This window comes from Apus apus, chromosome 22 (genome assembly GCF_020740795.1).
Source record: "Apus apus isolate bApuApu2 chromosome 22, bApuApu2.pri.cur, whole genome shotgun sequence".
Classification (NCBI taxonomy): Eukaryota; Metazoa; Chordata; class Aves; order Apodiformes; family Apodidae; genus Apus; species Apus apus.
The window spans coordinates 4,917,404-4,945,166 of NC_067303.1; the positions used below are offsets into that span (position 1 = coordinate 4,917,404).

General features: G+C 46.2%; 1 long non-coding RNA gene across 1 annotated transcript in view; it reads right to left on the minus strand.

Annotated features, from left to right (window-relative positions):
• Positions 1-27,763, minus strand: part of LOC127393526 (uncharacterized) — a 156,646-nt gene that overhangs the window by 82,684 nt on the left and 46,199 nt on the right. The window contains exons 2-3 of the long non-coding RNA XR_007891482.1: positions 15,582-15,669; positions 15,371-15,483 (exon numbers count right to left, since the gene is read on the minus strand). This is a non-coding gene — a long non-coding RNA (uncharacterized LOC127393526). The remainder of the gene's footprint in view (positions 1-15,370; positions 15,484-15,581; positions 15,670-27,763) is intronic.

A 27,763-nucleotide genomic window follows, 5' to 3' on the forward strand; every position in this document is an offset into this window, starting at 1 on the left:
CTGACAGGCACTGGGGGTACCTTAATGGATGTATTCATTCTCAAGTTCCTTTCTGTGTGATATCTGGCAAGCAGAGGGAAATGTGATTAGGGGATGCTGGGGATGCTGGGTCTGGCTGGGTTTCCCTCCCACCTCTCCTACTCAGATTATTTCCCCCCCGTTGGTGACCTTCTGAATCTGGCTGTGATCTAGACCTGAAGGAAAATTTACAACCCTTTGGTGAGAAAAGTAAAAGGGTTTGTGTTTGCTCTTTTTTTTTTCTCCTTAAAAATGTTCTTAAACAGTGCTCAATTAAATCCTTTAAGCCCGTTGCTTTTATCTATTTTTAGATGGAATTTAAGGATTTGTGTCTTTCTTCCCCACCTCCCTGTTGGTCCCTTTTTGCCTGAATTACAGCAGGAGCAGAGAGTCACAACGTTCATTGTAGCCATAATAAAGCTCCTGGTTAAATTCTGACATCCCAGAAACCTCATCAGCAATTAGTGCTCTGGGTAAGGATACAAACATCTCCTTCACCCTCATCATCATGAAGATTTTAATGCACATTTTACATGCTGGATGGTGAGACATTGCATTTATTTTTTTCCAGCTGTAACCAGAGCCTGATATCCAGGCATTTCAGGCTGTCAATGACCACTCATGCCTTTACCTTTGCCCTGCTTGACACACAAACTGGGTTTGTCTCAGACCTTTTTGTAGCTTCATGACTTGGGCAAACCTCCTCACTGCTCTCCCTTGAGGAACTTTATGTCAACAGATCCTCATCACATCACTAATTATAACAATTAGGGCAGGGTGAACTAGGAATTAACAAGCATGTTGCCTTATCCTTCGTTACCCCTAACTCTACTCCCCATCCCATAGTCAGGGCTAAAAGAAAGATCTGATCCCCCTCTTCTTCCCAGCAGGCTGGTGGGAATCAGGCAGCTGGGATGCTTTGGGAAGCAAGGGGAGGGAGATGCCCAAGCTACCCCAGCCCTGCTGTGGTTCATCAAAATAAATTAGGATGTGTCAGAGAAAATTTAAAAGGTGCAAAACGAAACAGAAGAAAAAAACTCCTGGACTGGGGTGCTTTGAAAACTTGATTGCATGTGTTCTGGCCTTCAGATTTCATGGCCCTGAAAAGCTCCTATCCATTTTAACAACACAGATCAGGTCCTGATGCAGAGTGATTTCCATTCTCTCTCTCTCCTTCTGTTCTGCTAACACCCATTCTCCTGGGATGCAACTCTCCTGTTTTACCATATTGCTTTCTCTGCAGGGGATATCACTTCATTAGCAGTCTCAAAAGGTGGGAGGGAAGCAAGTTAGCTCTGGGACATATGGCTGAGACAGATCTATCCCTGCTGCAGCCTCTGTGAAATCCATGCATTCCTGTGCTCTGGAAGCAAACCTGGATTTGACCTATTTCCATGAGGGACACGTGCCTGCAGGTTCATGGCCAGGTCCTGAGCAAAGCAGAGCCCCACTCTGTGTATCTCATTAGTCTGCAGTGAGGCTGGGACCAGGGCTCAAGTTATCAGCAGAGAGAAATGTAAGCAGATGAAGGGGCAGATCAAAAGCACCTTCTCAGCCTCATTCTCCAGATCTCAACAGGGAAGTGGCAAGACAAGCGAAACGATGAGGATTTGCCTCCTCTTCCCCACCTCCCACAAAAAAATTATGCTTCGAAGAAAACAAGGGGAAACATCAAAGCTAAAAAAGCACATTTTCTCCATTCAGCTCACTGCTGGCCTCAGCAGAACACAGCAAGATCAAATACAAAGAGGGAGGGAACTGCAGCTAATCAGAGAAGCAACTGAGCCCAAGACAAGTGTCAGACCGAGAGGTGAAAGCCTGGCAGAGATGGAGCCACAGCAAGACAACAAAGCATTCATGAGGCTGCAGGGAGCAAAGAGCCAGGCTTTGCCATGAGAGGGTGACAACACACCAGGCTGGGACAGGCATTTAGATTGAGCTCAGGTAGGTCTGCAGTGACAGTGACACATCCCTGCAAGGCTCCCATTTCTGGCATCAAAAGCGTGGCCAGCAGGTCGAGGGAGGTGATGTCAATAAAAAGGACATGGAGCTCCTGGTGTGACTCCAGAGGAGGCCATGGAGATGATCAGAGACTAGAGCAGCTCTGTCTGAAGACAGGCTGAGAGAGTTGAGGGGTTCAGCCTGGAGAAGAGAAGGCTCCAGGGAGACCTTAGAGCACCTCCCAGTGCCTGAAGGGGCTCCAGGAAAGCTGGGGAGGGGCTTGGGACAAGGGCAGGGAGGGAGAGGACAAGGGGGAAGGGATGAAAACTGGAAGAGGGAGATTGAGGTGAGACATGAGGAGGGAATTCTGGAGTGTGAGGGTGGTGAGACCCTGGCCCAGGTTGCCCAGGGAAGCTGTGGCTGCCCCATCCCTGGCAGTGTTGAAGGGCAGGTTGGATGGGGCTTGGAGCAGCCTGGGCTGGTGGGAGGTGTCCCTGCCCATGCAGGGGGGTGGATCTGGATGATCTTTCAGGTCCCTTCCAACCCAAACCATTCTAAGATGCTACGAAATTTAAAGAGGCTGATCCAAAGCTCACCAGTATCACTGGCTCAGACTCCCCTAATCTCTGTGCTATTTAGTCAGCCACTGCTTCCCAGCTCAGTCATTAAGCTTTTAGGGAATTTGGGACATCCAGGGCTCTAGGTGTTCCAGCAGCATCCTCAGTCTGTGCCCACAGGTACTCTGCCAGGAGAACTTCATGACAAGGAAGTTGCACAACTGTTTTGCTGTTCTGGTCATTGTTGAAGGTTTGGTTTTCAGAAGTGCTAACCAACCTGTAGAGCTCAGCAGGAACTACTGTCACATTTGAAAAATCAGAACAAGAAACATTCTGTCACACCAGTGTGCTGGCTGCTGCACGAGTCAACAAGAGGATCAGCAGAAGATGGTTAGTCTGGGGGTGTGGGTGTGCCAGCATATTCCTGACTCCTGGCTGTTGGTAAACACTCACACATCCCTCTCTAGAAGTAAGTGCATCTCACATGCAGATGCTCTTGCACATGGATAAACCTGCACAAATTTTCAGAGAAATTCAAATTAGGAAACGGTTGTATTGACATGACAGGCACTGTAAGCACTGCCAAAACATGGGGAGAGAAACCTGTCAGAGAGAGACAGGATTCAGCAGCCAGGCTGAACACACACCACCTCACCTGGCATGGGAAGTGGAAGGACACAGAATCAAGAGTAGGAAAAGCAGCCCTGCACCACCAGCTGTGCCCAGCTGACCTAGGGCAGAGCCTGGCTCTCCTCAGCCAGTGCAATCTTCACTCCCAACATGTCCCTGGCACTCTCCTCTGCCTCAATTTCTGCTGTGCCAGCAAGTCCTTTTCTTATTGGCAGCACATTTTCTGGAATGCTCTTCCTTCCATCCGACACAGGCTGTTCCCTCCCTTCCCTGAAGTGTGTTTCCTTCTCAATTATCACACATTCCTGTCTCCTCTTGTTGCCTCACACCTTTGCAGCTTTTGGGAGATGAATGGGTGGAAGTGAGCTGAAGTGTCTCAACACCGTGGCAGAGCTGATGGAAACAAGGCTTTGGTGGGTTCTGCACCCAGTGAAAGGTCTGCAACCAGTTGAGACCCACCTTCCTGAGAATTAAGGTGCCAAGCTACAGGTTGCAAGGGATTTGGGTGGAAACAGCTGGGAAGAGTCCAGCACCTCAGAAGTGAAACATGCAGAAATCTGAACTTGGAATGGAATTTCCCTCCAGGGTAGGAGGGTGCAGCTGATGGAGGTAGTTTGGGTTAGGAAGGAATTTTCCCCAAGGGACCATGGAGAGGATTGAGGCTGGGGAAGGAGAACAAAAAATTTATTTTCCTCTTGAGCACAAAGCAAAAATTCAGAGAACGTGCTGTTCATATTTATGGAAACATTCCTCTGTAACAGTCCTCAAGTCCCTACAAACACCAGCTTTGGGTGCTCCCTGTGGCTCTCTCTCAGCCTTTTTTTGGCCCAGGAGATCTAGGATTCAGACCTGTCTCTAAGAGAGATGTCCAGGAGAACCCTGAACAAATGCCTTTTCCTCAGGGTGCTTTAGCTGACACCTTCACCAGCTCCAAAACCACATGGAAAGGGTTGGGTTGGCTCAGGCTGTGGGTCCATCTGGCTCCTTGCTCATCTCCAAAAGGGATGTTAGCAAATACTGAAGGGAAGAGCAGAAGATGTAAACAATTATTCTACAGATTACAGAGAGCAGGAAGCAAAGATGCCAAGAGACTTCAGTTTCTGCATCTCCAGATAAAAGCCAAAGTGTAGAGGACCAAAGTTAAATGCTGCTGTCTGCTGCACGGACCTTGACCTGTTGCTCTGTGCTACTGACATTTTTCTGCTTACAGGAAAAAGAAAGTTTAAAACCAATGTTTTCCATAAACCATTAAAACAAAAGCCACTTTCTATTCCATTCACAGTAGCTGAAACCACAGGTGGCTGCTAACAGGACCTCTAGCAGGAGAGCACATTTTGTTTGCAATCAACCGTCAGCTCTGTAAGTAAAACTAGATATTTATGACTTCTGAGATTTCCCATCATCCCAAGTTTCCTCTGGCTGCTGACTCAGCTGTGACTCCTGGTCTCAGTCCGTGGGTCAGACAGTCAGTGTTTCTCATTCACACTTTTTTTCCAGAGCACTCAGGAACTTTCAGCTATCTGCTACCTGTGGACAATAAAGCCACTAAATCCACCCCTCTGGCAGTATGTATACATAACACAGAATCATATCATGGAATGGTTTGGGTTGGAAGGGAAATGAAAGATCATCCAGTCCCAACCTCCTGCATGGGCAGGGACACCTCCCACCAGCCCAGGCTGCTCCAAGCCCCATCCAACCTGCCCTTCAACACTGCCAGGGATGGGGCAGCCACAGCTTCCCTGGGCAACCTGGGCCAGGGTCTCACCACCCTCACACTCCAGAATTTCCTCCTCATGTCTCACCTCAATCTCCCTCCTCCAGTTTTCATCCATTCCCCCTTGTCCTCTCCCTCCCTGCCCTTGTAAATGTACACACCTTGTACACATACACACCTAGCTCACATCTTGCTGTTCCTCAGGGTGGAGTTTGGCAGCTGGTTACAACAGCACAAGAGCAAGATGAAAGAGCTTAGGCTAGGAAATGAAAGAGAATACAACATCCATTTGACTAAATATTAATTATATGGCAAGATGGAACTCCTCATGTTGGAGTTTTGCCAGCTAATACCCATGAAAAATGCCACGGAACTGAAGAGACCAAAGATTTTGGGAGCTCTGCTTCGTATCAGAGAGGACACACAGCTATTCTGCTTGAGGACAAGGCATGAAACCCTAAGTGGACTGCAGGGCAGCCAGACAGGCTGACATCCCACCCCCCAGAACACAAGTGCTGTCAGAATAATGTAAGGACTAATGCAAGAGCAGCTCATGGTAGAGCAAGCTCAGGCAACCTCTGCTTTCTGCAGCCCCTGGTCCAGGGGGTGGACAGAATCAAAGGAGAGGGTGCAAAGCCTAATCCCTCTGCAAACACAAAATGCTATGCCTCACTTTGGGTTGAATTCTGGACCTCAGCGTGCAGCAAACCTGCTTCTCACTCAAAACAGTCCATCTCTCTGCTCCCTGACTCTAGCCTTACACAGTGACAGGGATTTGTTCACTCTTCCACATGTAGCACCTTCCCAGAGCACCAGAAGGTTGGAGGAGCTTTCCTGAGGTACAACACCCTGGTTTAGTCAGATCAGCGCAGCAGCAGAAGGGGGGATGATGCTGCCAGGAGCAACCCCCACTTCTGTTTGCCCTGTAAAGGTAGAAGGGAAAGAAAATGCAGGAATAAACCCCAGAAGGCAGGCAGCCAGCCCACCTCCCACCCCTTGGGAAGGTTTGAGTTGGAGGAGCTTGCATTGCCTTGGCTGATTACAATGACACCATCCTCTGGCTGGCTGGAAAGAAAATGAAATTGCAAGAAGAGTTGCAGCTTTAATTGAAATTTCCTGGGATCTGTTATTACACAGCAGTGATTGTTCTGCAGCAATAATGAGCCTTTGCTCAGATGATTATCCGAGTGTCTCTCCAGTCCCTATTTCATTATTGTATTATTAATGATCAGATAGGGTTGTCACAGCTGAGATGAAACTTGAACATCAGACAACAGACAGGGCAGGACGTGGCTCTGAGCACACAAACACTCCTGCTCTGCCACAGCCCCCTGCCATGGTGCTGCAGCACCACTGGGGACATGCCCTTGGTACAAAACCCCAGCATGCCTGCCAACATTGTTTAGAGACAGATGGGACCTTTAATATTTATTTGTAGGTACCCTGCACTACTAATCTGTGTGAACCCTGCCATCCAGGTGACCTAGCGTGACCATCTCTCTGAGAACTATTAGAAAAGCTGATACTCTCCAGATTTGCTCTTCCAAGAAAGATTCTTCTTCTTCCTTGACTTGCTCATTCCATATTTACAAATCTAAAGCTTTTTATTTTTTTGGGCCATTCAGTGAAATGAGCCTTCCCCCTTCTTTATTGCTATGAAGAGCCTTCAAGGATCCCCCTGAGAGCCTATCTGGGTTTTATGGCCTGAATAGATCACCTAAATAGTTTTAACATTTAGGAGCTGCTTACCCAGCCCACATTCTGGTGCTTGGAAGTAATTCAGAGCCTCCTCTCATTCAACAGTTTGCCCTGTGCTGAGTCCTTCATGGAATCAGGCAGGATCCTACAAGCTACCCACTTGCCACCAGGCCAGACCAAGACAGGAAGCTCTTGTTGATTTTGGAGAGAGGAGATTTACATGATCTAGCAGTGCAGAGAGAGACCTGGTTCACTGCAGCCCTGATTGCTTTGGGGAAAAACCTTTCCCCTGCCTCCAGGAATGGAGTTGTACAGAATGATGTTGCTGAAAGGATGTAGAATCATAGAATAATTAACATGAGAAAAGACCTCTAAGACCATCAAGTCCAACCATCAACCCAACACCACCATGACAACTAAACAACATCCTGAAACATTACATCCACATAGAGCCATGGAATGGTTTGGGTTGGAAGGGAAATGAAAGATCATCCAGATCCAACCCCCTGCATGGGCAGGGACACCTCCCACCAGCCCAGGCTGCTCCAAGCCCCATCCAACCTGCCCTTCAACACTGCCAGGGATGGGGCAGCCACAGCTTCCCTGGGCAGCCTGGGCCAGGCTCTCACCACCTTAATTCTTATTAGGGTGAATAAGAGATACAGATATTGTATCCTTATATATACATATATATACACACACACAGTTACATCTGTGCAGTGAAATACATCCAATTTACCCCTATCCCATTGCTGGTTCTCCCACGGACACTTCAGCAAACAAGTGCCCTGTTTCCTCTGTCAGCTGGAAGATCTCTCCACCTCATAACACCACACAAGTCAAAAAGCCATCATTCACAGCCAAGTCTGCAATGGGATGAAACAAGTTTACCAGCTCCTGTTCCAAGACTCAGGAAAAGGGCTGTTTTCCTGTGCCTGAAAAGGGCTGCTTGTTTTCCCAGGAGGGATAAATCCCACGGCTCTGCTTTTAGCAGCACCACGTAGCTGAAGAAGCACCACTACAGAAGACCAGCCCACCCAAACCCAACCCAGAGCTCCTCATCTTCTCCTCACTCACGGGAAAGAACATTTCAAACAGACAGAAACATCTCTCAAACACCTCCCAGCAACATTGCCTGTGCCCCTAGGCTAACAGAAATCCTTGAAATCTACAATTCTTTTCAATTTTGACCAGAATTCAGCAAGTTCTGATTTTTGCTTGTTTGGTGGGTTCTGTTTGGGGTTTTTTTCCTAATTTCACATGCTCCTTGTCGTGTGATATTGGGCAAAGGGCTCCTCTATTCAGTTACCTCAGATATAAAATGAGGCAAAAAGTGAAACCCCCAAGCTGGGTGACATTTCAGTTCCCTTGTGAAATGCAGCCAGAAAACAGAAGAGGAACAAGTTCTAAACCAGCAGGAAATATTTGCAAAAGCAGGGGGAATGAAGGGAACAGTTTCAAGCAGAGAGAGAAAAAAAATAATAATCAGAACTGCCAAACCTTTACTTATTTTTATCACTACAATTAACTTTCCTCCTAAAATAATTGTTTCTTGCTAATCACAGTTCAACAAAATGTATTAACCCATGAAGGACAGATAGTGGCTCCCTTGGGGCTGAGTGTTTCAGCCTCTATTAATGATTTTTACTGGGGCTTTGTTGCCCAAGATCCTAAGCATGGATTGGTAATTGGACAAGGAAGTTTATTCCCCTAATATTTGCTTTTACCATTCAATAAATATTCTAATATTTCAATAACCTTCACCCTGGATTGCAAAAGGTTTTATGACCTTCATGGAAAATGCAGTGGGTAAGTGCTGGGTATTGTTCTTAATGCTGAGAAAAGACAATCTAAGTGTCCAGGAATCATTTTCTTAAAATCCTGGCATAGATTCTTGCTCTTTTAGCTCTCTCTCAAACACACCACACACGATTAGATCATTATGGGCTATCAATTTGTCATACTTCAGCAATTTTTTCTGCCTTTAAGAATCCAAGATGAGAACTCGCTAGAAAGGCCTAAAGCTGGAGAAAAATCATTTTACAAAAACAATTGCTCCATTTTGGTGTCAAAACACACAATATTCCTCTCCTTTGAAAAAACATGTTGGTTTTTTTTTTTTTTTTTAAAAATAATCACATCTTCTTAACAGCAATCATTTCCCTTCTGATCTTTTAGCAGGTTGTGGTTGCAGATACTTTCCTCAGAGATGATAGTGAAGCCTTCATTTACAGGACAGTTGCTTTCCTGTTGGGAGGCTCCACCTAAAATCAACACACACACACACAGCCCCTTTCAGAGCACTGTCATCCTGTGTATTTATTTTATCTGACTGTGCACGTGCCTAAACTCACCTCACTGGGAGTGTAGCTGAGAGGAGAGAGTAAATGAGATTTAAGAAGTTCCATGTTAGCAAGGAGCTCAGCACAGGTCAGTGAGGTTGTGGCTTTCCCATCTTTTTGTGCAAGCCTGAACACTGCAGGGAGAATGTGAGCCAGGCTGGAGCTGCTCTGGAGCCAGGCTGGGAGAGTTGGGGTGTTCAGCCTGGAGAAGAGAAGGCTCCAGGGAGACCTGAGAGCACCTTCCAGTGCCTGAAGGGGCTCCAGGAAAGCTGGGGAGGGGCTTGGGACAAGGGCAGGGAGAGGACAAAGGGGAATGGATGAAAACTGGAAGAGGGAGATTGAGGTGAGACATGAGGAGGAAATTCTGGAGTGTGAGGGTGGTGAGAGCCTGGCCCAGGTTGCCCAGGGAAGCTGTGGCTGCCCCATCCCTGGCAGTGTTGAAGGGCAGGTTGGATGGGGCTTGGAGCAACCTGGGCTGGTGGGAGGTGTCCCTGCCCATGCAGGGGGTTGGATCTAGACGGTCTTTCATTTCCCTTCCAACCCAAACCATTCCATGATTCTATGAGGTGCCCCCTCCAGCACCTCCCCTGTTCAGCTGCAGAGCAGGCTGGCTGTGATGTGCAAAACCTGTGGAATTAGTTCAGTGAGAAATGAAGATGTGGTGATGAGACAACACTGCACTAACTTGGTGGCCCAGAGCGACTCCCAAAGCAGAGGAACAACCCTGATCCATGACTTGATCTAAATGTGCTTCTGCAAGTTCTCCACTGACACAGGTTATTCCCTGCACCCCCAGGCCATTAGCATGTCATCTTAGCAGGTCCAGGAAGACAAAAATGTCCCTGCATGTCCCATCTGCCCCAGCAGGAAGGATGAACTGATTCTGTTCCACATCCAATCACAAGAAGTCATCCATCTGTAATTAAGAGAGTTCTCTCCCACCCCTCTCTGTCAGGTCTTTGCCTCTTCTACCCTCCCATCCCCCAGCAAACCTTCCAGCCCAAAGTCAGTTTCATGAGATTCCTCAGTAACAAACGGACCAGTTTGTAATAATTACATTATTACACCCACAACTGCTGTAAAAATTATTTAAAGCAGAGAAGGCTCCAATTGATTAGGCATCAAATTTTCTGTGGTGAACTTTTAACTATAAAAAGAGCCTTGAGACTGAGGGAGCTTTCCTCCCTGACTCTGGGCTTTGCCATGGCCCTGAAATATTGACAGTTTGTACATGAAAATGGAATGCTGGAAATTTGACTCCTTTATGGAAATAAATTCATCCTGTGGCAAGATGCATTTTCTAACCTGTCATCAAGCCTTATGGTAAGGGAAAGAAGTCACAAAGGGAAAAAAAAAACATCTTTAATCAGTTCCAGTCCTAATATTCCTTCCTTTTTTTGCCCACTTTGGTCACTCAGAGGAATGAGGGCGAATTAAAGAGCATCCACATAAGTAGCTCCTAAAAACCCCAAAGCACAAGTTTGCCTCAAGTTCTCCCTTATGCACTGGAAGTTTTGGCAAAGCCCTTAGTTTCTTCTACCTGGTTTTGCCCACAACAACTCCAAGGATTTAAAAAAAAAAGGCAGTTTTCTGGAGCACAGGAGCAACTGCTGAACCAGCTCTGAGAGTGGAGCTCATTGAAATGCAGACCAGCTCCCACCCTTTTACCTTCAGCTGAACAGAAAAGAAAATATCTTCTCCTAGCTGATTGACCTTTCTGCTGAATGGGTTGTCTTGCTCCAGAGCTATGATCTGTGACCCTGAGTGGAGCTGTGTGGAAGGCTGTGGGTAATTATAACCCAACGGGGCCATCATTGCTAAAACAAGAGGGTACTTGAGTAGTTGGTGCTGGTTTCCTACTTAAAAGTGGCAAGAAATATTCCCAACAGCTGCTCCTTCCCATCTCCCCCTGCCTTTTCCTCCAAGGAGGATGGGAAGAAATGCAAATAGTTTTCCTTCAATAGAATAGGGGGCAATTTGGGGAAGCAGTGGGAGATTGAACAAGTTTGGCTCTCAGGGGAAGAGATTATTTTAATGAGACTTAATTCTATTATGGGAAAGATGATGAACAATCAATGTGCAATCATGCTGACAGGGAGTGGTTAAAGATTTTTAGTCTTTGGTATGCATGGAAAAACAGATTTTCTACACCTAACAGAGCAAACATGACAGAGAAGAGGAAAGATAAAAGGAGCTGGATCCTCACATAGGATAATTTGGAACAGTTTGCCTGTTTGCTGATTAATACCAGTGAAAGATATGGCCAAGGGTTTTAACCTGCATATTGTTTATCAGGGACTGTTGAAATCCAGGGTCTTGCTTCAGAGCACACTTGTTACACAAACCCAGGGCATGCCTACAAAAGGCTGTTAATTTAATTAATTATCTCTGGTAAATGGACCCTCAAGGGTTCCCAGAGGTAACATGCATCTTGGCAAGGAAACAACACAACTGACAAGAGCATCTGCCTCAGAAAATTACTGTGCCTGCCTAGTGACACGAAGCAAGAGAGGAGCAGCCAGGTCTCCTTGCTCCTTCCTCAGGAGGGACGAGGCGTCAGTCACTGACCCCTGGCTCATCTGAGGACCTCGACCAGTGTCTGAGGCCAGAGAGAGACCCTTCAGCTGAAGCTATTTTCTGTCCTGGAAGGGAGAATGGCAAGAAATATTTTGCTTCTCCTTCCCAGCACACGACGAGAGGGGTTAGAGCCGGCAGGGCTGGGTGCTGGAGCAGGGTTTGTCACCATCCCCTTTCCTTCTGCCACAGGCCAGATACTTCCAGGGAAGTTGCACAGTGGCACATACAGCTGCATTCCCTTGTGTTACATGATTTCATTACCAGATGGGAAAGCACATCCACTATTTGTGTGCACATGGCCCAGAGACAGTGTTTTCATGCAGCTGTTTCTGTGCACAACCTCCTGCTCCATCACCTTAGTGCTCAGTTTTTGCTTTAGAAGCTAATGAGACCCTTTTAAACAAGGTGAGCTCAATCACCTATAGAAAGGGATTTCACTGCCTCATGATCTCCTCCATATTGACTAAAACAAGGCATAACTTTTTCCTCAGCTATTTACAACTGCTGGAGGAGTCTAACTGAAGCAAACGAGATTAATTCCAGCCTCTTCAGTGAAGCTTTGTCAATATTGGAAGCTGAAGATCATGCTCAGAAGACCTTGGGAAGGTCATTCCATACATTATCTGCAAAGAACTTGCCTCCTTCATCTGGAGGAAGGTCTCATAAAGCACCTGAGGAGCCTGTTTCATTATTGCTGTTCTTACTTACATGTTAACCACACACTTTTCACCAGTTTTTCTTTTTCCTCTCTGACAAAGAGGGGATACAAACCAGTACAAGCCTATCTTGCCAACATTTTACCACTTTGTTGATCTCACAGTTGCTGCAAAAAAAAAGTTACCCTGACCTTGATGTTCCTATCATTTAAGCTTTTTTTCATGAATAATTTTAGATGTGCTGGGACGTTCATTTTAGATACAGATACACACAAGCCACCCTACAACTCCCTGGCTGCAGTGGAACTTACACTCTAAAACAAGAAGCCCAACTACAAATGACTGATTATTTGAGGCTTAACCAGCAAAAGGACCAACAATAAAAGAGCAGGGATAATGCATCATGAAATGTATTTTGTTCATTTATTTGACAACTGCAGTTTAGTTGTTATTAATTATGGTAATACTTTATGCCATATCACTGAGTTTTCTGTGGTGTAATTTGTTAAAGACTCAGTAAGATGAGGCCACCCCTCCAGCCTTATGCTCCTAAATCTTTAGTAGGGAAAAGCCTGATGTCTGGGGAGTGGATATTAGGGAGGACAAATTAAAATTCACTTGGGGAGAGCTGTCAGGGTTACATGCACAGAGACAGGGCTTTTGGCAGCTCTGCATTTGATTTCCAAGGCAGATACAAGGGCCTGCACAAATCACTGACACCACAAAGAGTCTTCTGTTGCCACTTCTCATGAACATGACATTAAGTTGTAGCTCAGGATCTCTACAATTAGTGCCCAGAGCTGGTTGAAGCAATTTGCTCTCTAGTACACAGCCCCTCCATCCATCTCTCTGGATGTGCTGCCCCATCCCTGGCAGTGTTGAAGGGCAGGTTGGATGGGGCTTGGAGCAACCTGGGCTGGTGGGAGGTGTCCCTGCCCATGCAGGGGGTTGGATCCAGATGAGCTTTCAGGTCCCCTCCAACCCAAACCATTCCATGATTCTGTGATCCCCACCACTGACCCTCACTGTGCCAATAACCTACTCACACTTTCCTCTGTGTGCACAGTGTAAAACAAACATTAAATAATTGTGCCTGTCAGAGAACAAGCAGCACACACAGCACTGCAGGCAGTTCTGAAGGTTTTACACATTTTTCCTTCAGGCCTACACAGGTTGGGTGTATCTTTCATAGGCTGAAATGATATTAACTTCACACTACATGTTGCTTTTCTTATTAAATCTGGCCGGACCAGTTCTTGTCTAGAAACTTACAGCTGTTACAGTAGCTTTATCTTCCCTCCTTCACCTCTTCCTGCTTCTCTCTCTCTGAACTTTGCTGCCAGGCTCCACACCTTGCTCAAGGAGATGTAGGAACAGTAGATTCCACAGCTGATTCCACTTGGAACATCCTCACCTCATGGCTGAGCAAGGGATTATCCCTTGGAGGCTGCCAATTCTCCTGAACACCTTAACATAGTCCTTGAGAGAGGGAATAAAATAACCCTAAAGAACAGAGATCAGCTCTCAGGATTGCTCCAGACAAGACTCTAAACTCAAGAAACTCTCCCACTGTAAGATTCTACAGGAGGGTTGGCAACTTTCTTGTCAAAAAAATGAATGATCCTCCTCTAGGGGATTTTATCATGTTCCAGGAGCCCCCCCCCAGTCCCCATTAGTGGTTTGTTCAGCATCAGATCAGGTGGGTTAAACCACTGGCTGCTACAGGCTAACTTAGCTCTACAGATTTACAGCAATCCAGGGCAATTTGCATCCACTGAGTGGTGACCTGCCAGGTTGCACTCATTCAAAATTTGGCCTCATGGACATCTGCTTAGTGTCCTTGGTTGGCAAAAAGTGATCTTCTAACATCAGCTCTCCTGGCAACATCCTTCCTCTGCTGATGGCATTTTTCAGGTGCCTAGGCCATGTCTAGGGTGAAGCTGAATTCCACAGGGGTCAGAAAGCTTTCCTGGAACATTCCTAGCTTGCCCTAACAGTTTTCTGGAGGGCAGCTAACCCTCTCCCCTTCCAGAGGAACTGATGAGATTTACCAATTTTCAGAGAGAAAGGACACAGAGCCACAAATAGAGACACTTGGCTGGTAGAGCAAGTGGAAATTTCTGGTAAGCCACGGGATTCAGAGAAATCTGTGATCAGCAACTGAGCAGATAATGACTGTAGCACCAGAGGAGCTCCCTGAGTGCCCCACTCTCCTCCTCCCACCACTGCAGGCACCCAGAGAGCCTGTCAGCTGCTGTGCTGAAGCTGAGGGAGAAGCAGTTTATTATCTCTGTTTGGGTCTGGGTGGAGCTTTGTATGTCCCCCCTTTCTGAGGGCTCTACATTATTTTACATCATTGGTTCTGCAGAAGCCTTGGCCAGCCTCTAACACACAGTCCCTGAGCACCCATAGGGAAGGAAATCTGGATCATTCACACAGAAGCAGCAAGATGAGAGGGAAAAAATAACCTAGCAGTGTCTTGTCTACTTTGAACTTCTGCTAAATACAAACACTGGAGCATTTCAGAGTCACAAAGTTTAAAAAGCCCTCCAGACATCATCCTAGTGCTCAGAGCAGGACAGTCCCCATCCAAACCAGCAGGACAGTCCCCATCCAAACCAGCAGGACAGTCCCCATCCAAACCAGCAGGACAGTCCCCATCCAAACCAGCAGGCCAGCAGTGGTTTTGTCCCTCACTCACAAACCTCCAGGACAGTGCATCCAAAAGTACCACATTTCACTCTTGCACTGCCCTGCTAGCAAAGTTTCCCAGAGCACCAGTTACAATAAACAAAGGCAGATACCAGTATAGAAAAATCATCAGGTTTTAGCAGCTATAACAATATCCAAATTATCAGGTGAAAGCCTTATGGAAAAGCAATTAGATAATAACAGACTTGAATCAGTGTCATCAGAGACTTTTCATAGTGTGCTGGAAAATTAGGACCCAGAATTAATTTGATTGAGTTAAATAAAAGAAGCAATTTCACCTCCTCATAATCTCCTGCAAGAAACTGAAGCTTTACAGAGCTTTGAAAAAATACTCAGAATATTTTGTTTCAAGGTTTCCTTCATTCCTTCTCACTCTTGCAGTAGGAACATCAAACAGGAATCATCACTATCCACCTTCTCTCCCAAACATTTTCTGCTTTCTTGCATTTTTCCAGGAATTCATCAGAGAAACCTCCAGATCTCTCCCCCCAATAAATACAACAAGGTGAAAAACTGACTCACTGTTGCCACTGATCCTCCAGAAATCCAGATGGAGGAGTTTGTCTCTCTTGACCATCCTCAGAGTGCTTGGAGCTTTGCAGGTGAAACTACTGTTTGAAGATCAATTCTGTGCCCTGCAACAAAGCACAGGACATCAGCAACTTCCAAGGGGGACCTGCTTAACCCAGCCCTAAACCAGACAGAGAAAAAACAGCCCCATAACAGTGAATACCTGATGTCAGCACCTTTTTCTGCTCCTTTTCCTTTGGAGGATGCCTTTTATTCAGCTCCCTAGATCTTCAAGAGGGTCCCATCACCTCCTGGAAAACAATTAGAAGGAAGAAAAAGGCTGAAAGTTAGTAGAGGCAGAAAATTCTCCCATGAAAAACATTTGGATGAAGGCATGGAAGAGGGTCATGGAGAAAACAAACTCTGCTTCCTCATTTGAAGCATCAACAGGGGACTGTGTGAAATGCAATTGCAAACCCTGCTCCTGCCTTCCCAAAGAGGTGGATGCAACTTACAGAAAATCAATAGAAGTGCAGCAGTGAACACACAAACCCACCAGTTCCCTGGGATAAGCAGGAAATCTTGAGGGCATGGAAAGCAGGTTAAGATTTGCAGGAAGATAAGATGCAGGACAGCACTGGAGAAGAGACCTAATAACCTCAGACAAGAAATAAATGTGTGCAAACTTGGTTTACATTTGCTTTTACCCCAATGCCTTCCTTTTATTTCCCATACACCTCTGATGATGAATATCAAAGAGTATTATTGCACTCCTGACATTCAAACCAAGCAATTTCAGAGACTGGAATAAGCACTGAAAAGGAAGGGCAAGTGGTGGGGTCACTTCTCTCCCAGATCCAAGCTCTTTTTCTATTTATATTAATATAAGGAAGAGCTGCACGTGCAGAGAACACACAAGAAATGTCATCTCTCTTCATAGACTTTTGTATTAAAGATAAAACTTGAATGTTTATCTTCCCTTTCCAGGCATTGAACTCCACAGGCCCATCAGGTCAGGGTCAGTCACATTGTGGCTTTAGGATCCCAAACACCTACCACTCTTTTTGGGTGCATCTCTCTCTTTCCTCCCTTAAAATGCTCCAGAACTAAGAATCAAAGGGAAAAACAAACCCACACAAACATCCTATGAAGTTTTTCCCTCCAGCTTGAGAGAAAAAGCAACTAAAAGCAAAGAGTACTTAAAATAAGGGTTTCATAAAATGACTTGTACTCTGCCTTTTGTTTTAAATTGTTGCTTCTTTCCTTTTCCCCTTACTTTTCTGCCACAGATTGACAGCTCCCTGCTAATAATTTCTTTCCATTGGCAGGCATTTTTTCAGAATGTTGCATTTGTGACACTGCAAACTGGCTGCTCTCCCTGTACCTCCTTCAGCTTCCCTCCCTTTCCAAGTGCTTCTAGGATGGCAGCAAAGATTGCAAAAATCAAAGCAAGTGCCTCTACACACCCCCTGTTCCTGCTGGGGCAAAAAATGCATCAGATTCTTCACCTGGAAACCCTCCAATGAATTTTTCCACAAGAAGAGACAAAATATAGAGCAGAAAACTCAGATGAATGCAGAGAAAAATGACTATTTTTTTTTATCCAAGCCAGCCTGGGTCACTCTTGGTGGGGCCACCACCAGCCCCACAGGATCCCAACATGGATCTGCAGCTCCAGAACACTGGGAGCTCTAGAGGAGACCATAAACAGTTTATATTACCAGTCTAGTGTATCATTTTCCAGGCAATCCCAAGGGATTGGAGCACTCAAGTGGCAGAATAATTCCAATCAACGCTGATCAGAGATGAGAAAATAACCACGCCATTTATTCTGTGGGCAAACAGCAATTCCTTTTCAGTCCTGATCTCAATAAAACACTTCCCCTTTGTCATGCAATCACAGCATAGAAGTCAAATTCAAAAGAGGCTGAAAATAACTCCATATTTTCTCTAAGAGCAATTTCCACAAACACTGTGTTTTCCGTGTTTACTTTGTTTGCCAAAATTAGAAGTGAAAGCCAGAGCAGCAGGATGGGAGACACTCCCTTAGTTAGAATTCCACTTTTCCTAAGGGTTTCTGGCTGACAGTGTAAATTTGGGGCTCGTTATCACATTACAAGACATCAAGCATCACACACTTCTTGCTTTGCAATCTGCTTCTTCCTGTTGCTTCGTTGTGGTGATGGTTGAAAGCTGAGCAGGAGCTGGGGGGAGAAGCCTTTGCAGTGGGAATGCTGGCTGTGCTGGCTTTGCTTTGTTTCTGCAAAAAAAAGGAGACACAAAGGTCTTTTCTAAATACCTGGAAGTCACCATCACCATCAGGATGGGAAGCTGGGATTTCAGAGAGGTTGGTAGATGGTTCAGGGAAATCTCCAGTGATGGAAAGGAGGAGGAGGAGGGGTTTGTTTAGCCTGCTGAGTCTGACTGCCAGGCTCAGCTCCCTGGTTTGATACAGAACCCAACAAGACATTTCAGCCAGCAGCTCTGAACCAGCTCTTTAAAAAGGATTAAGCTCCTAAAATGCCCCAGCAGAAATCAGACACCTAAATGTCTTTGAGGATCAGAGCCTGGGCTCCAGCCAGCTAAGATTTGCAGGGAGATTTCTGTGCCTCAGGCTGTGGGCAGTGTCTGGTGAGACTCAGAGTGTGCACATCACTAACTGCCCCAGCCCAGCTTGGCACTCTGGCTTCCCATCAGGAAAACTGGAGATAACAGCACTCTCCTGCCTTACCAGGGAGAAGACGACATTAAAGATTGTGTGATGCTCACCTGGTCCAGCCCCAGGGAGCAGAGGAATGACATTTTTCTCACATACAGGAGCAGAGAAGAGTCCTGCTGACTCCAGTGGGGAAATAATTTGCCCAGCTGAAGGATCTAACTCCTGATGTTTATCTAAAGCTTCTAGGACGACAGGTGAAGGCTGCAGGTATCACAGGCACATCCTGCTGTTGGCTGCCATGAAGTGCAGCACATCAGCAGTTGTAGCAAGCTGAAGTTTCTGGTGACACTGCCCTCAAGGGAGGTAGCACACTGTGTGCTGGCAGAGGATAACACCATGAGTAATAATTCTGCTCATGGTCCTGGAGAGACCTGCAGAGTGTAAAAGCCCTTAGCAGGACAGGAGGAGTCTCAGAGAACTTGCTCTGGAAGTAGATTCAAATCCAGACCACTGTGACACCTGTAACTCCTGGGTAGTGTTCCATGCCCAGAGGGGCACAGATAGAAATAACTCATCATTTATATGTTAAAACGTTTCAAAACATGCACAAACCAGTGCAAAAAATGCCAATTAGGGGGGAAAAAACCCGATTTGCTACATTTCCAGTGTGGGAAAGTTCTCCCCCACTCAGAGGAACTGAAGAAGACAAGGGAGAACTGGAGCAAGCCTGAAAAAATGCTTCTTGAAAGCTGTCAATCTGCAGGCTGTGTGTTCCAGCTGAAATGCTGCTGAAAGATTCACATCAAAGAGACAGGGCTCCTGGAATAGTCCTTGTTAGTGCCAAGCTGATATTCAGACTTGACAGATGCAGGTAGTCTTCCTTGAGAGGGTCCCTGGAGGGAAAGAGGGGTGATGAACTCCAGGAACTTGTCAGGGAAATGAGGGAAGAATGGGTGGGAGACTTGTCTCCATCTGAATTGAAATTGCTCTGGACTTGACAAAAATATGGATGGGATTTTGTGAGGCTGAGGATGGTCACAGACTGGTACACAGGAGATTTAACCTAAACACAAGAAAATGCTTCTTGAGGGTACCAGAGCCCTGGGACAGGCTGCCCAGGGAGGCTGTGGAGTCTCCATCCCTGGACATGTTCCTGTGGGATCTGCTCTAGGGGATCCTGCTCTGGCAGGGGGGTTGGACTAGATGATCTCCAGAGGTCCCTTCCAACCCCCACCACTCTGTGATTGGTTTAAAGCACTGTACAAGTCCAGCCAAACTTGGCCTTTTCTTCAGCCTTAAGACAGAGTTCTGTCAAGCATGGGAGAGGCACAACATGATATTAATACATATACACACACACTTCCAGTGCCTGAAGGGGCTCCAGGAAAGCTGGGGAGGGACTTGGGACAAGGGCAGGGAGGGAGAGGACAAGGGGGAAGGGATGAAAACTGGAAGAGGGAGATTGAGGGGAGACATGAGGAGGGAATTCTGGAGTGTGAGGGTGGTGAGAGCCTGGCCCAGGCTGCCCAGGGAAGCTGTGGCTGCCCCATCCCTGGCAGTGTTGAAGGGCAGGTTGGATGGAGCTTGGAGCAACCTGGGCTGGTGGGAGGTGTCCCTGCCTGTGCAGGGGGTTGGATCATTTCATTTTCCTTCCAAACCAAACCATTCTATGATTCTAGGATGACTGTTTTGTCTCTGCAGTCACGAGCTGCTCAAGTCAGTGCAGAGGAAACCTCAGCCCTACCAAGTGGCTCAGCTCCAAGCTGGCACTACACAACGTAGCAGAATTTCTCAGACAAGCCAACAAATGCTGGGGAATTTTAATATCTTCGTCCCCTACAAGTAATTTCCAGTGTTTATGCTCTGTGGAGTTCTTTATGAGTGTCAGAGCAGAACAAGTGTCATTTTTAATGGACTTGCTAAATCATAAAAACCGTTTGCAAAATTGCATCTGATTAAAACATGAAAACCCTCCATTATTCACAGGAAGATCCCAGGCAGCTTGCAAGGGTGGCAGAGAGAAAGCTCAGCCTGCAGGACTTCACCTCAGTAACAAAAAGCAATCCTGGAAGGTTCACTAGCCAAACACAGAGGTATTTTCCTGGAGTGAGAAGTCAAATCTTCATATCCATCATTACAAATTCCAGTAGCAACATCTAAACACACAAGGCACAAGGTACAGCTTTGCAGCATGGATTGTCATTGGTAATACTCAGATATTCCAGAGATGTAGATTACCATTCCCTCTGGAAGAAGCCAGCTCTAGAACAAGCCAGAGTATTTTATTTCTAGGGCATTTGTCACTGAAAGTGTTCCCTGTTATTTCTCCCCATTCCAACCCATCCACATTCACCAAAAAATTGCTTCTTGCTCCATATGGAAGGGAAATAAAAATGGGAAGTTCTTTCCCGTATGGACAAAGCAGATGTGGCAATAGAGCATAGATTATGAACAGGGGCTGCTTGAGAGAGCAAATAGCACTAAAACCAGAAAGGATTCCCATCCAAATTATGATGCTAGACCATTTGCTGGCAAGCACAGAGAGGCTTAGTTCTAACTCTGCTCTCTAGATGGTGATGCAGAGTAATTATGCTTGAGTTTACTGAGCGTGTAACCTTTGGAATCAGTATATTCTGAGAAGTGACAGAAGATGATTTAGCCAGACATGCTACATCTAGGTGGCTGCCTGCATCCTAGATGTCAAACAATATATCAATCAACCTTTTACTGCTAAGCTGTTATTTAATTTGCAGGGGATTTGGGAGGTGTGTGCCTTCCCCAAAGCGTATCTTTGGTTTTATTTAACCAAATAATGCAGCTTCGGTGGAAGTAGTAGAAAGGGAACCAACATTATTTTTGGAAAAGCAAAAACATATTATTTAAATACATCCAAAGCCAAAACATTCCCTTTCAAAAGGATCCAAACTTTCCATTGTGCGTGTCTCAAAATAGCAGATTAAGTTCTGGTTGCACAAAGGCATTTCCATGACAGAACTGATGTGTGTGCTGATTTGTAAGAGGATAGAAAAGCATGAATAACTTCAGCACTGGAATGGTTCGTAGGGAGGCTGATAATTTCCCTCGTGGGTACAGATACACCCTGATCTGACTATACAGGCAAAAGGAACCTGCTCTTTAGTGCCTCCAGATACTCTGTACACACAACAGGAAACAGACTGACAGAATGGTTTGGGTTGGAAGGGACCTTAAACATTATGTAGATCCAGCCCCCTGCATGGGCAGGGGCACCTCCCACCAGCCCAGGCTGCTCCAAGCCCCATCCAACCTGCCCTTCAACACTGCCAGGGATGGGGCAGCCACAGCTTCCCTGGGCAACCTGGGCCAGGGTCTCCCCACCCTCACACTCCAGAATTCCCTCCTCATGTCTCACCTCAGTCTCCCTCTTCCAGTTTTCATCCCTTCCCCCTTGTCCTCTCCCTCCCTGCCCTTGTCCCAAGCCCCTCCCCAGCTTTCCTGGAGCCCCTTCAGGCACTGGAAGGTGCTCTCAGGTCTCCCTGGAGCCTTCTCTTCTCCAGGCTGAACACCCCAGCTCTCCCAGCCTGTCTCCAGAGCAGAGCTGCTCCAGCCCTTGGATCATCTCTGTGGCCTCCCTTGGAGTTTCTCCATAAGCTCCATGTCCTTCTGATGTTGGGGGCTCCAGAACTGGAAACAGTGCTCCAGGTGGAGTCTCACAAGAGCTGAGTAAAGGGGGAGAATCCCCTCCCTCCAGCATCTATTTACATACTGGAAATACCCACTGCAGTCTTTGCTGCACAGAGAAATCCACCTGCAAGACATCACCTGGTAAAGAGCTGAGCAGAGCCAAGAGCTGTTACATAAATTAATTCATTAAGACCAAGGTGCTTTGAAATAGTTGGATGAAACTGTTAAATAAGAGGAAAAATCAGACTCTCAGTGATGCTGCAGCATTTTACCCCCATGTCAGAGAGATGCTGAAGTTCAGTTTAGGCACGTTTCCCACCACCGTGCAGCAGAGTTTTCCTGCAAAGGTTAATAACTCCTGATTCATTCTGTGAACTCAGCATTTCTCCTGCATTTCAGCTTGATGTACTGCCCTTTTCTCCACAAACACTTTTCTTCCTGCCTGCCTTCCTTTTGCTAATCAGTTTCATCAACACAGCCTCAGGTGAAGAATGGCTTTCAAGATGTGTAGCCTGCTGGACAGAAATCCTTGCTTAATGCAAATGATAACAGGCAACAGAAGCCTATTAATAAACTACAGAAATCCATCCATGGCCCAGAATCACAGCTGATGTAAACTGAAATAGCCAAGTCAATTTACACCAGAAGAGAGCCTGGCCTTGCAAGTTTATAAATCTCAGTGCTCTTTAAAAAAAACCACACCAAAAAACACAACACAAAACACTGAATCATTTTGCTTAAGAGATGAGAATATCAGTTATTGTGCTCTATATCCTTCACCATAAGCATTGATTTGTGCTTCCCTATTTCATCCTAGGACTTTCAAACAGTAGAAGATTTAGGGCTCCATTCTGAGAATCCTGTCACCAGCCAGGTGTGGGAATCCAGCTTCCCATCTTTATCCCAACATGGTACAAATGCCACTCACCACCCTGAAAAACTAATCCCTTCTAGCCCGAGAGCTCAGTCAGCAGTGTGCAAGGTGCTCATTTTCACCAACTGTTTGACAATGTCTCTGAAAAGAGACCTGCATCACCTGGGAAGTTTGGAAGGTGCCAGCATGATGTTTAACCCTCTGCACTCCCTGCAATTAACAGCTTCAAGGGATAAAATTCCTTCTACTTCCATACAATTCTGCAGGCACTAAATCCTTCCCTCCTACCCACTGAACCCCAGTGTGTGCAGTTTGATGTTGGGCCAGAGGAAAAGCAGCTGGGTGATCATAGAATCATAGAATCCTAGGGGTTGGAAGGGACCTCGAAAGATCATCTAGTCCAACCCCCCTGCCAGAGCAGGGTCACCTAGAGTACATCACACAGGAAGGCGTCCAGGCGGGTTTTGAATGTCTCCAGCGAAGGAGACTCCACAACCTCTCTGGGCAGCCTGTTCCAGTGCTCTGTCACTCTTACAGTAAAAAAATTTTTCCTGATATTCATCTTAAACCTCCTATGCTCCAACTTGTATCCATTACTCCTTGTCCTATCACTGGTCTTCACTGAAAAAAGCTTAACTCCATCGCCTTGACACTCACCCTTTACATATTTGTAAACATTGATGAGGTCCCCCCTCAGTCTCCTTTTCTCCAAACTAAAGAGACCCAGCTCCCTCAGCCTTTCCTCATAAGGGAGATGTTCCACTCCCTTAATCATCCTTGTGGCTCTGCGCTGGACTCTTTCAAGCACTTCCCTGTCCTTCTTGAACTGAGGGGCCCAGAACTGGACACAATATTCCAGATGTGGCCTCACCAATGCAGAATAGAGGGGGAGGAGAACCTCTCTTGACCTACTAACCACACCCTTTCTAATACACCCCAGGATGCCATTGGCCTTCTTAGCCACAAGGGCACACTGCTGGCTCATGGTCATCCTCCTGTCTACCATGACCCCCAGGTCCCTTTCACCTACACTGCTCTCCAGCAGGTCAGCCCCCAACCTGTACTGGTGCATGGCGTTTTTCTTCCCCAAATGCAAAACTCTACACTTGCCCTTGTTAAACTTCATCAGGTTTTTCCCCGCCCAAGTCTCCAGCCTGTCTAAGTCTCTCTGAATGGCAGCACAGCCTTCTGGTGTGTCAGCCACTCCTCCCAGCTTGGTGTCATCAGCAAACTTGCTGAGGGTACATTCTGTGCCCTCATCCAGGTCGTTGATGAAGATATTGAACAACACCGGTCCAAGTACCGACCCCTGAGGGACTCCACTAGTCACAGGCCTCCAACTAGATTCTGCCCCATTGACTACAACTCTCTGACTTCTTCCTTTCAACCAGTTCTTGATCCACCTCACTGCCTGATCATCAAACCCATACGTGATCAACTTATCTACAAGGATGCTGTGGGAGACGGTGTCAAATGCTTTACTGAAATCAAGATAGACCACATCTACCGCTCTACCATCATCTATCCACCTAGTAATTTCCTCATAGAAGGCTTTGAGGTTAGTCAAACATGACTTACCCTTGGTAAAACCATGTTGACTGCTCTTGATGACCCCCATCTCCTTGATATGTCTAGAGATAGTGCCAAGGACAAGTTGTTCCATCACCTTTCCAGGGATGGAGGTGAGGCTGACCGGTCTATATTCTCATTGCAAGCCCTTTTTTTCTCCTGCTAGACTGGGGGATGAGAGCCCCAAATCCTGCCAGCCTTGTTCTCCAGAAGGTCACTGAAGAACTCTTGCTTCATGGCAGGCAGATGCTGATATAAGATGGGAACAATGCAAGCTTCAGTCTGCTCATGCCAGGGGTTCATCTCATTTTGGGCTTTCCAAGAGCCAAGTATTTGTGTTCCTTCATCCTGAGCAGCATCCAGCTGCCCAGGCAGAGGAAAGAGGGAATGAAACACAGAGCAGGTTTCCCTCCCTTTTGACCCTGGCAAAGGAATGGACTTGTTCTAGGAAGGATGCAGTAAAACATCTGTGACTACCTTTGATTAAAACTTGTGTTAATGCTTGGCTCTTGTATATCATTTGTCATCCTGAGACTTAAAGTGATCAACATAATGAAACCTTGCTTAGAGGGTAAGAAACTGTTTGACTTAAGGTCCTACCCAAGTCTCAGGGAGGACAAGGATTAGACCCAGGTCTTGGAGAATATCACTGAAAACACCCTGCTTCCTTCCCCCTTCGGTTCTTTGCTCTTAATTTATCTTCTCTGGAGCTGCAACTGGAAGTGCAGCCTTTTCTGTACAACAATCCCCAGTGCAATCATGATGATGGATGCTTCTCTGAATCTTTCTGACCTGAAGTTCACCTGCTCTGCAGACACCCTGAGCCTAAGGCAGCAGGTGAACTTAAGGACAGACAATTGTCCCAGATCTCCCAGCATAACAGGAACCAGCTTAACTGGACAAGACTGGGGTAAGCACAGTTCCTTCCATGCAGCACGACTTGAAATAGTCAAACCAAAATATCATCCCCCTCCTACCATAAAGAGAAACTTGCTGGAAAGGCACGTGTTCATCAACTTCTCCAGCTCTTAATTAAGACATCCTTAGAAGTCACCCTTCTCTGGGATGGAAAGGTGACCCTTTGCTCCCAGCACAGCCCAAACAGCACCTGGCCACGGTGAGGGGCTAGAGTCACATCAATTAAGCACAACAGCAGAGGAAAATAACAGGACGATAAACAACAGCTCTTCCTCTCTATTACCTGTTGTAGGGCTGCAGCTCTTTGCTTGACACTGCTGATGGGACAGAGCTAAAAGCACCAGCCCTTTCCTGCTGAATAACCAATTAGCAGCTCACTGTTAGTCAGATGGGATCACATTCCCTAGAAATGGAAATACTTCTACTTGACATCAAAAGACATTCTCAGCTATTAGAAAGAAATGTTGATTTTGTGACCTTAGTGTGTTGTCAGCTCAGCCTGGCCAAGAAGCTGCTCTGTTGCAGACATTGACAAAATATTGCTTCTTTTATTTATAAAATATCAGTTCTTTTATTTATGAAGTATCAGGTCTTTTATTTACAATCACTGAGACAACCCATGACCAAGTGAAAATGAATCACTGCACCAGGGAGTTTCCTTGGTTCCCCACGTGCTGCCTCCTCTCTCAGAGCTTTATGGCAACAGTAGTTTTAAACCCCTCTATTAAGATCACTCACTGTCCTGAACAGAGAGCAGAATGTTGTGGGTACATAGAATAAGATGTTGCACAAAGAAAAACAAAGGCTCATAAAGAGAGTAGGAGCAAAAAACTGGTTTACTCTGAGATCTACAGAGGGTGGGGAGAGCCTGGCCCAGGTTGCCCAGGGAAGCTGTGGCTGCCCCATCCCTGGCAGTGTTGAAGGGCAGGTTGGATGGGGCTTGGAGCAACCTGGGCTGGTGGGAGGTGTCCCTGCCCATGCAGGGGGCTGGATCTAGATGATCTTTCATTTCCCTTCCAACCCAAACCAGTCTGTGATTCTATGTAGCAAGTTATGGAAAAGCACTTTGGGAACAAAAACTCCTTGGCCCCAGGTAGCAAGTGGTGTCTAGTATTCTTGCTGTAGGTTTGAGTCAGAAACCAGAAAGAAAAATTAATAAAACCCAAAGATGAGTTTTTCCTGCTGGTTCTCCTCACATCCTTGCTGGTGTCTGGTGTGACAGGAGCTCCTTGGCACATGCTAAAGGCTCTTGTCCCAGGATGGCTCATCCCTGCTTTTGCAAACCCTTTCATCCCTGAGATCTCAGCACAAAACTTCAAGGGCAGGAATTCCTCCTTGCAGGAGATCCCAGGAATTACTTTAGTGAGCTAAAAATAAGGGGCAGGTCACTGCTTCTGTCCCAGGGGATGTGCCAGTGAACCTCTTACAAAAGAGGTGAGATAAGCTAATAATTCAAGGGTAACAATCAGTCAAGGACATACCTGCTGCAGCTTTGGAAGAGACTGCAGCCACAGGCACAGAAGAACTAAGTGGACAATTACCATAATTTGTCCTTTCAATATTCTTTCCATAAAATTGACAACCCAATTGGCTTTTCAGCTCCAGCTGCAGAGTCATTACTAGATATCACATGGACCAAAATGGGGAAAAAAGAGCTGCTAAAGATGCAAGGAATTCTACAGCTACACTGTAGAAGGCATCAGCAGTTTTTCTTTTAACTTCCTGCCCCAGAAATTTGGTTAATTTTGAGCCAAAACATCTCAAAGCTCATTTCTTCTGTAGAAAAGCCTGATGGAAACCAACTGATGTGAGAGAAATTCAAGCACCACACAGAAAATGCCCTTCTCTCCATTATTCACACTTTGTGGTGAGAGAACCTCAAAATGGGTAGGGGGAACCTCTAGTTAAAATGGATTTGCCAAACTCTAACTCTCAAGTCACACTTTTTTCCCCCTCAAACGGCCAGCAGCCATTGAAAGAAAAAGGGACATAGGAAGTCTCACTGGTTTCTAATGGTAACAACTCAAAAAGAATGGGCCTGGGGGTCACAGAGGGACACTCTCTTACCCTGAGGTCTTGTTTCTGGAAAACACCAGGATTGCTGAAACTGGCTCATGGCATCCAAGGGTCTGACCTTTTCCTTCACCATCACTTAGTAAGTGCCATTGGGTGGGAGGAGCTGGCATTCCAGAGCTCAGGGAGGAAGGAATGCTGAGCAATCCCTCTGAGCCTGCTGCCAGGCCCCCTGATCACTCTGCCCCTTTCATTTCCTCCAAAGGGAAGAGGTTCTGTGCTTCGTTGGTTTGGGTTTTTTTTCCTCTTCAGACCACAGCATAAAAACAAGCCAAGAAAAAAAGAGAGATATCCAGAATATGACAAAACTTGGAAAAGAGATGGGAAGATGTACTAGAACCTCTTCATAGAAACCACAGCAAATCAACATCATTATTTTACAGTCACACTTTTCCAGAGCTCTCACCCCACCCCAGTTCCTCTGCTCTGCCCATGCTGGCAGCTAAACCCCAGTTCTGCTTGCAAAAGGCTCAGGCACTAATAAAACACTCATCATTTCAGTTCCTAGATGAATAAATACTCCTGCTGCCACTCTAAGCTGTCACAAGGATTTGTAGCTGCCTTCATTACACCCCTTCCAGACACAGTATAATTACACCCGATGTTGCTTTAAGTCTCAATGAGGAAAGGAAAATGCAAGAGATTAATC